Below are 10,591 nucleotides of genomic sequence, written 5' to 3'. Positions count from 1 at the left end.
GCTGCTGACAAAATGGAGGAATTGCAATCATGCCCAAAGCATGTGACGTCGAAGTTTGGGGAGCGTGACCTGCTCTCTGCCTCCCTTCAGGCAGGAAGATTACATTGAATTTAAAGAAAAATCTTCTCCTGCATGTCCGATTGTGCAGATTCGCACGCAACAGCCAAGCAACAGGCTTTTAACAATGCCGGCTGCGAGCGGCTTTCAAAATTACGACCATATAGAAAAATGCCGGCACAGTGCGCATGCGTGCCCACTCATCCGTGCGCATGCGCAGAACCACACAACCTGTTCAATAGATGGCATTAGGGGAAGAAAATCGGTTGGAAAATAAAATAGACCCCTGACATACGGACAATTGTAATTACTTTGGAACAAGTTTGGAAAGAAGGAAGCTGCTACCTTGCAGGATCCCCATTTCCTGAAGCTCATTTTCAACCCTTACGATGACACCAAAACAACAAGTGGAGGGAATAAGTTGAATTTCTTCCTTACAAATCACTAAAAATTGCCTCTTGCATATTAAGATGGATGATAGCCCACAAACAAAATATATATTATAAATCTATTCTCTACCTAGCGACCAGTGATTAGCCAACTGATGTGTGTAGCCAACTGGAAGCCCTATTTTTCCAACTAAACAGGATGGGTGCGGCATTGTTTTCATAAACTTGGAACAATGGCTGATGTGCTACTGCGTTACACGCAAAAACTGTGCCAAATATCAGACTTTCAAAATCAGACATTAGTGCTTCTTATCCCCAATTGCAGGAGTAGATAGTGAGGAATTTCTGTAAATACTACTCCACCAAACTCAATGCACTATTATAGTTTTTCACCTACGGCCTACTAAATACATTTTTAATGATGTGTTGTAACCATGTAAACTGAGAACCCTCGGATTTATTACACGTGCACTCTTTCTCAGACATTTCACATACCACTCCAACCATTATAGGAAGAATAAACATAAGCAGAAAATAAAGTTCATTCCTAAATATTTCTAAAGGAGGTTTTCTTTTAAATCTTATTATCTGATTGTGACTCAAAGATAAATGTGCCGTTTGCTTTCAGCAGCTTTTGACATCAAAGCTGGGAAGAAAAAGTTGAAGTCGAGACCACAAATCTTGGTGAAACCTGCCACAGGCAGCACATCATATTCCCTTTGCACCATGGAGAGCCATTTGGCTGAGGTTTGTGTTTTGCTTTCTGTTGAATCACATGAGGCTGGCCTCCCAGAAATATGAGAATGCAACCCTTCTAATCAGACATAACCCTCAAAGAGAATTGCAAAATGCATTAACCTGGAGAACATTCATGTTTCAAAATATCTGTGCTGCCCCAGTCACAACAAAAGCTGGCTTCAGACAATCTTAAAACAAAGCCTTTTCTGTATCGTGTGTCTGATATGAGTGTTGAAGCTGAGATCATTCACATTCATTTTTCATCCCTACCTCTTGCCCCTTCGCTACTGAGAGTACTGATTTGCTGGAACATGATTCCATGGGGGGGTGGGGGGGGGGGGGGGGAGAGTTGAGGGGGGGGGGGGTGGGGGGTGCCCTCTGTACTTCATCCAAGTGGTCATTCTTCAACTAACAACCTAAACAATGAATACTAATGCCGGTGGCTATTTCATTGTGAGAACACCTTTGCACATGATCCTGTCCTCACCCCAGATCCATACCTGTGTACTTACCAGCAAAAGGTAATTCAGCAACTATCAGGATCGGGCTTAGTTCAATTCCTACCTCGTCAATTCAGGACAATGGAGCTAATTAGAATACCCTAACCTTGCTGAGAACAGTTAACTCTGCACAGATTTACCTTTGGGCCTTCCTGAAGTGCAGAGTAGGAAAAACGATTAAAATCTGGAAATGAATGTAACTCCAGTATTACAGATTTTTGCTGGGAATTGAAAATTGTGAACTTCTGGTTTCACGCCACATCACAAGGTTTACCCATTCAGCAGCTACGCAATAATCATAAAATAATCACGCAGGCTAAGCTTTAAAGTTTCAAACAATTTAAGTAATCAGATCAATACTAAAGGACTACACATAAGGCTGGTTTTTTTTACAAGCGATGGGTGTGTATCAGAAAATCCAATTTAAGATGCGTGTGATCTGAGTTATTCCTGATTTATGATGGAAAACTTGGCCGACGCTCCAGGATTCTCCTGGAGTCTCCAGGAATGAAAGATTAATCTCCCAGGCACTGCTGAGAGCAGGAGAAAATAGGGAAGTTGAGAGTTCATGGACAATGTCAGCACACCAATAAGAGGAGGCAGAAGTCAATGGGCACAGGGCAGGGGCAGCTTTCCACCAACAGCTAAACTATGTTGAAACCTGAGTGAATACTGTGGGCAGTAACGTTTCCAAATATCAGCTGATTGCATTTTGGTTCCAGCCACAGTCATTTAGGGTGAGTATTTATGGTAAACTTTATCTTCCAATCAGTTTCTTTCCTATTTTCCTCCTCTCCACTTTTGTTGCTTGTTTTCCTTACAGCGATGAGTGAGGAAACTTAAAAACCTTAATTTGTGAATGAAGTGATTGGAACACTGCTGAACCTTCTACTTTCCTCATTTTTAAATAACTTTTTCCGATGTAAACTCATACTCTTGAGTTGACAGAGGAAGGATTGACTGGTGCCTGGTCCTGATAGCTGCTAAATTCCTTCTTGTTGGAAAATACACAAGCATGGATATAGGGTGAGGGCAGGATCATGTGCAAAGGTGTTTCCTCCTCCAGTCAAACAGCCAGTCAATACACATTGCTTAGGTTCTTAGTTAAACTCCACTCCTTCAGCTCCCAGCACCAGTGTCTGACAGCATTACCCATCCTTTGCTTTGTGCTGGAGTCAGCAGAATAAAATAGATTTTTAAATGCTAAATGCTGCTGCCAGCAAAGGATGAGAAAATGGAGTGGTAGAGTTAACTTGTGTTTGCATGCTTGACTGGAAATAAATGCATGAGTAAACCAGTCAGCTAAAAAAATCACCTGTCGTTTCCCAACTCTACACACCCAATTTGAGAGTGTAAATTCAAGCCTCCCATTCATAAAAGTCCATTAAATGCATTAAATCCCCTCAAAATCCTGGAACTCCCTCCTTAATAGCACAATGTGTGCACCTACACCAGATGGACTGCAGCGGTTCAAGAAGACAACTCACCACCATCTTCTGAAGGGTAATTAGGAATGGGCAATAAATGCTGGCCTAGCCAGTGAAGCCCACGTCCCGTAAAAATGATTAAAAAAAAAAAATCTAAGAGTAGGCCTTTCCGTAGAAGAAAAAGGAAAATCAGCTCACCTAAAAAGAAACTGACACATTCCTATTAGCCAATTAAAAATTAGCATTGACTGACACCCAAGAAAAAAATGACTTTCTTGTCTTCACAACTGAAGAAATGATGAATGATGTTGAGCCCTAAAATGAGGGACAAAATAACCTCTGTTAAAACAGATTAACATTATACAATAAGGAAACATTTCTATTTTTAAAGTTATCAGAAACACCACTTTGAAGTTTGGCGACTACTGTTATGTCAGCAAATGCAACAGTTGTTTTGTATCCAGCAAGGCCCCACGTACAGCAACGAGTTGAAAGCCTAGTGTTAAGTTGTTTTTAGTGATGTTGGTTGAGGAAGGAATGTTGACCAGGCTACAGAAGAATACTCTCTTCTTCAAATTGTGAATCAGATAGCGAATTGTAATGTCCCCATGAAAAGGTAGTTGGGATATTGGTTTAAAATGTAATTAAAAGAAGCCACTTTCAACAAGGCAACAGTCCTTTAGTACTGCAATGGAATATCCAACTTAATTCTGCACTTGTGTCCTAACATAGCCCATGATGAAAAAGTGCTAGCAATTGAAGCAAGCTAACGCAAGAGAATTAGCCGGTATTGCTTTATTGCTAAGAAAACCGAAACAAACATAAAACACTTGCAATGCTATATTAAATCTAGGATTTCGATAACTCAGCAGGTTAAAATTACATCCTTCCTTTAGATGCAGACGTTGTGGATTAAACTGAGGCCAAACTGGTGGGAGACCTTTGGGCGGGATTCTCTGACCCCCGCCGGGCCGGAGAATTGCCGGGGGGGGGTGGGGGGGGGGGGGGGTGGCGGCGTGAATCCCGGCCCGCCACCCCGATGCCGGCCGCCGGTTTCCACGGTGACGGTTTTTCGGCAGGGACAGGAATCGCGTCGCGCCGGTCGGGGGCTGTTAGCAGCGGGCTCCGGGCGATTCTCCACCCCGCGGTGGTCCAAGCAGCCGTCCGTTTTCGGCCAGTCCCGCCGGCGTATATTACACCAGGTCCGTACTGGCGGGACCTGGCTCTGCGGATGACCTGCGGAGTCATCGGGGTGGGGGGGGGGCACAGGGGGATCTGGCCCTGGGGTGGGGGAGGGGCCATGGTGGCCTGGCCCGCGATCGGGGCCCACCGATCTGCGGGCGGGCCTGTGCCTTGGGGGCACTCTTTCACTCCGCGCGGGCCGCTGTAACCGTCCGCCACGGCCGGCGCAGAGAAGAACCCCCCTGCGCATGCGTTGGGATGACGGCAGTACACAATGGTGCTCCCGCGAATGCGCCAGCTCGCGCCGGCCGACGGAGGCCCGCCCCCGGTTCACACCACTCCTCAGCGCCGGTACGGCCCGCCCCGCTGGATAGCGGAGAATCCCACCCGTTAAATCCAAATTTTAGGGCTGGTGAGAGTGGAACTATGCAAAAAGGGGGGAAACCACAGAGTTTGGAGTGATAACTCCAAATTTGTTGGGTGCCTCACTATGACACCTTGCACTAATATTTAGAAACATATTAAAAGAAATTCCTGGGCTTGCCCAAGAATTTTGGCCAATTAGTCTCAATTAACCAATAAAGTCAGCAGATCCCATCACACCATAAGACCATAATAAGAAGTCTTACAACACCAGGTTAAAGTCCAACAGGTTTGTTTCAAATCACTAGCTTTCAGAGCACCACTCCTTCCTCAGGTGAATGAAGAGGTAGGTTCCAGAAACATGTATATAGACAAAGTCAAAAATGCAAGGCGATACTTTGAATGCTAGTCTTTGCAGGTAATTAAGTCTACAGGTCTACAGACATCTACAGATGCTGAAAGATGCCCTCGTATGAACGGGATATTGCACTCGACTCATCAATTGACAGTTCCAATGCGCCACAGCAAAAAACGCACCGACCTCCTCAGAAGACAAACACGGGACACAACCGACAGTGTACCCTTCATCGTTCAGTACTTCCCCGGAGCGGAGAAACTACAACATCTTCTGCGCAGCCTCCAACATGTCATTGACGAAAAGGAACATCTTGCCAAGGTTATCCCCACACCCCCACTACTTACCTTCAAACAACCGCGCAACCTCAAACAAACCGTTGCTTGCAGCAAACTACCCAGCCTTCAGAACAGCGACAATGACACCACACAACCCTGCCATGGCAGTCTCTGCAAGACGTTGCCAGATCATCGACATGGGTACCACCATTACACATGACAACACCACCCACCAGGTATGTGGTACAGACTCGTGCGACTCTGCCAACATTTGTTGCTCATTTTCGATCCCAACAGCATTGCCAATACTGTTGCTAATATTAATGATAGTGTTGGTGAGCCACAAGCCTTCCCTTATATCAATCAAATGACCACACAACCAGTTAGTTACTTCAAAAGATGATTTATTTACATACACAAGAGTGACCTCGACATGCAAACACAATATCTACTACGAGTTAAACTACACCTATCAGCTACAATAACCTATACTTAACTTCAGGGCGACCGTCACTGTGCAAATGGATACGGCCTTTATCTGGATTTCACTTGGCTGGTTCAAAGAAAGCGGCTCCGTCTCTGCTGGGCTCATCCGTCAGGTAGCGATCGTTGGTCTTGAACTTGACTGGCTGTTCCTGCTACAATTAGGTTGGCACAGGCCAGATCCAAAACAGACAGAACACATGGCTGTGCTCTCTTTTCTCCCTCTGGGATTTTGCGCTCTTTGGGGCGGTCCTTAACCTTGGACCCAATAGTTTGACTGGACTCTGATCACTGTCTTCGATTTCGGCCAATAAAGGGGTGGGTGCCTTGGTAGCTGTGCGGTCCTTAGTGGTCATTGACCTTAGCAGTTGGGCTTTCTCAGTAAAGGGAGTGGCTCCGATCAGCCTGTGGCTGTACCAATTGCTTGATTGGAGTTCTATTGTCCTGGGAAAATGGGCCATTGAAATACAAATGAGCGGGGGTTTCGATCAGGCCTGGTTACCTGTGTTTCAAATACACATAGGGTCTGTATCTGTCTGAGGCTTGGGTTGGCCATAATTCCCATGGTCCTTTGCAGGTGGCCATCTTAGATGGCTACACATTGTCTACCTCATAGTCTGCAGGAAAGGATGTCCCGAAGCGTGGTACATTGGCAAGACCATGCAAATGGTGCGACAACGGATGAACGGACATCGTGCGACAATCGCCAGGCAGAAATGTTCCCTTCCAGTCGGGGAACACTTCAGCAGTCAAGGGCATTCAGCCTCTGATCTTTGGGTAAGCGTTCTACAAGACGGCCTTCAGGACGCGCGACAGCGCAGATTCTCCTAGCAGAAACTTCTAGCCAAGTTCCGCACACATGAGTACGGCCTCAACCGGGACCTTCATGTCGCATTACATTCGCCCCCCCACCATCTGCCTGGGCTTGCGAAATCCCATCAACTGTCCTGACTTGAGACAATTCACACCTCTTTAACTCCCTCTCTCCAGTGGTCCCGCCTGGACCTGTAGACTTAATTACCCACAAAGACTAGCATTCAAAGTATTGTCTTGCATTTTTGACTTTGTCTCTATATATGTTTCTGGAACCTACCTCTTCATTCACCTGAGGAAGGAGCAGTGCTCTGAAAGCTAGTGAATCGAAACAAACCTGTTGGACTTTAACCTGGTGTTGCAAGACTTCTTACTGTGGCCACCCCAGTCCAACGCCAGCATCTCCACATCATAAGACCATAAGACATAGGAGCAGAATTCGGCCACTCAGCCCATCGAGTCTGCTCCACCATTCAATCATGGCTGATATTTTCTCACCCCCATTCTCCTGTCTTCTCCCCATAACTCCCCTTATTAATCAAGAACCTATCTATCTTTGTCTGAAAGACACTCAGTGAATTTGCCTCCACAACCTTCTGCGGCAAAGAGTTCCACAGATTCACCATCCCCTGGCTGAAGAAATTCCTCCTCATCTCTGTTTTAAAAGATCATCCCTTTAGTCTGAGATGGTGTCCTCTGGTTCTAGTTTCTCCTACAAGTGGAAACATCCTCTCCACGTCCACTCTATCCTCAGAGTATCCTGTAAGTTTCAATAAGGTCCCCCCTCATCCTTCTAAATTCCAATGAGTACAGACCCAGAGTCCTCAATCGTTCCTCATACGACAAGTTCTTCATTCCAGGGATCATTCTTGTCAACCTCCTCTGGACCCTTTCCAAGGCCAGCACATCCTTCCTTAGATAGAGGGTGAGAAACTGCTCACAATACTCCAAATGGGGTCTGTCCAGAGCCTTACACAGCCTCAGAAGTACCTCCCTGGTCTTGTATTCCAGATTCAACGCTTGCCTGATAACAAGCACAGATTCTCCCAAAGACAGGAAAGGCTAAAGGTAATTAATCACAGAGGTAATGGGTGGCATTCTCCGACGGGAGGCGGAGGGAATCCTGCCGCCGCCGGCTGCCGAATTCTCCGGCGCTGGGGATTTGGGGGGGGCGGGAATCACGATGGGCCGAGTGGCCGCCCGTCTTAGGCAGGTCCCGCCGGCGTAAATTAGAGTAGGTACTTACCAGCGGGACTTGGCTGCGCGGGTGGCCTCCGGGGTCGTCGGGGGGACATGCGAGGAGCTGGCCCGGGGAGGTGACCCACGGTGGCCTGGCCCGCGATCGGGGCTCACCGATCCGCGTGCAGGTCTGTGCCCTGGGGGCACTCTATTCCTCCTCGTCAGCTGGTGTAAAAGTCCGCGATGGCCGACGCAGAGATGAACCCCACCTGCGCGAATCCCGTCCCCTCCCCCCCCCCCCAACACCGGCTGCCGTATTCTCCGGCGCCGGTTTTTGGGTGGGGGCGGGATTCACGCCACGCCGGTCGGGGGCCATTGGCAGCAGCACCCCCTGCAATTCTCCGGGCCCTGATGGGCCGAGTGGCCGTCCGTTTTGGCCAGTCCCACCGGCGTGGATTAGACATGGTCCCACATGGCGGGAACTGGCAGGTAAGTCAGCTGGTGCGGTCCTCGGGGAGGGCGCAAGGGGATCCGACTCCGGGGGGGGGCTCCCCACGGTGGCCTGGCCCGTGATCGGGGCCCACCAATCTGCGGGCGGGCCTGTGCCATGGGGGCACTTCTTCCTTCCGCACCAGCCCCTGTAGGACTCCGCCATGGTCGCCCCGGAAAAGACAACCCCCAGCGCATGCGCCAGAATACGCTGGCAGTTCCGCGCAAGCGCGGAACCACGCCGGCCCTTCGCCGCATGCACGTACTCGCGCAGTCCCTTTGCGCCGGTTGGAGCGGCGCCAACCCCTCTGGCATCCACCTAGACCCCGGAAGTGCGGCGAATTCCTTACTTTCGGGGGCTGTTGACGCCGGAGTGGTTCACGCCAGCTTTCCTGCTGGCGTGGGGACCTAGTTCCCGGAAAAGGGAATCCCGCCCCTTGTCTCACTCGAATATGCAGTTTCCTGAGGTGTTGGGATGTATCCCCTTCGCCTCTGAGACCTCAGGCGAGCATCATTCAGTGCTGGTCGCCACAAACAGGGACCAGGCACAATGACACTCGGCTGATGGAAACGCCCCCATGGAGCTGTCAGCTATGTATTTTCAATATTTAGATCCACATTTAACCCAGGATTTAGCCCAGCAACCTAGCTCTGGGCTTCTGCACTTGTTTGGAATTCTCCAGGGTCAATGAAATGAGAACACTTCAGCGAGCTACTGTTCAATAAATCTGGCAGCTGGAAAGTCTTTAAATAGTGATATTGAAAAGCTGTTGCCAACCTTTGTGAAAGGCTTGTGTGCATTGGACAAATTCGATGGGTCTGATCTCCTTTGAAGACAATTTCCAAATTTTTGGAAGCCATTTAGCCGACCTTGGACTTTACTCACTGTGGTAGTCTGTGTAGAGGTATTACGGTACCTGGTAATGCTGGAACACCATTGGTAGATATTGTATGTTTCCTATTGGTCAAGCTGCATGGTAGCTCCGCCCTGCAAGGCGGGGTATAAGAGCCCGTGCCGCCCCAGCAGCCTTTTTCCTGTACCTGAGCTGCTGGGGGAAACATCTAGCTGATTAAAGCCTTCAGTTGGACTACAACCTCACTTTAGTGGTCATTGATCATACATCTATTTAATAAGCTAGATTTAAAAGGATGGAGCTCCGAATCAAGCCGGAGTGTCTGCAACTCAGCCCCCACGCGACAAACTCAGCGGCAATCTTCAAGCACTAGCTGGCGTGTTTTAAAGGATATATCGGAACGGCCGAAAACACACCCATGGGAGAACAGAAATTGCAAGACCTGCACTCGAGGGTGAGCCCGGAAATTTACACCCTCATCGAGGACGCGGACGACTTTGATGCAGCAATGGAGCTTCTAAAAGGACATTATATTCACCCGGTAAACCAGGTCTACGCCCGACATCTGCTAGCAACGAGGCGACAAATCCCTGGGGAACCGCTGGAAGAATTTTACCGTGCGCTCCTGGTGTTGGGGAGAAACTGCAGCTGCCCGCAGGTTTTGGCGAGCGACCACCACAGGACTCTTGATCAGGGATGCTTTCGTAGCAGGTATGCTGTCCTCCCAAATCCGCCAGCGATTGCTGGAAAAAGACACTTTAGGCCTCAAGGAGGCACGGGCCCTTGCAGGCTCCCTGGATGTGGCCTCCCGAAACGCCCGCGCTTACGTTCCCGACCGCACGGCAGGTCCCTGGGCAGCGTGGAACCCCTCCGCAGCCCTTCCCGAGACATCTCCCATCCCCCCACAAGCTTGTGCTGCAAGGCGGCCTGGCAACCTCGGGGAGCCCCGCTGCTACCTTTGCGGGCAGGCCAAGCACCCCCGGCGGCGCTGCCCGGCCCGCGCATCCACCTGCAAGGGATGCGGTAAAAAGGGCCACTTCGTGGTGGTATGCCAGGCCCGTGCAGTCGCCACTGTCTCCGGTGGCAAATGCGGACCGCCACCACAAACCTCTCCACGGTCCCCGTGCGGCCAGCGGGCGCCGCCATCCTCCTCCTCCAGGGCCATGTGCGGCCCCCGGGCGTCACCATCTTGTCCCGCGGATGCCACGTTCGACCAATGGGAGCCGCCATCTTTGATGGACTTCCAGGACCCCAGCTCGGCTGACCACGCACCGCCCGAAGAGAACACTCAACTGCTGCAATTAGCCTCGGTGACCCTGGACCAGTCCCGGCCTCGAACACTCTCAATGCTACAACAACAGTACTTATCAACGGGCACGAGACGTCCTGCTTAATCGACTCTGGGAAAACGGAGAGCTTCATACACCCCGACACGGTAAAGCGCTGTTCTCTCCTCGTCCACCCCGTTAATCAAAAAATCTCCC

Source organism: Scyliorhinus torazame, chromosome 3, assembly GCF_047496885.1.
Source record: "Scyliorhinus torazame isolate Kashiwa2021f chromosome 3, sScyTor2.1, whole genome shotgun sequence".
NCBI classification, from domain to species: Eukaryota; Metazoa; Chordata; class Chondrichthyes; order Carcharhiniformes; family Scyliorhinidae; genus Scyliorhinus; species Scyliorhinus torazame.
Note: the sequence above shows the minus strand (reverse complement) of the source record.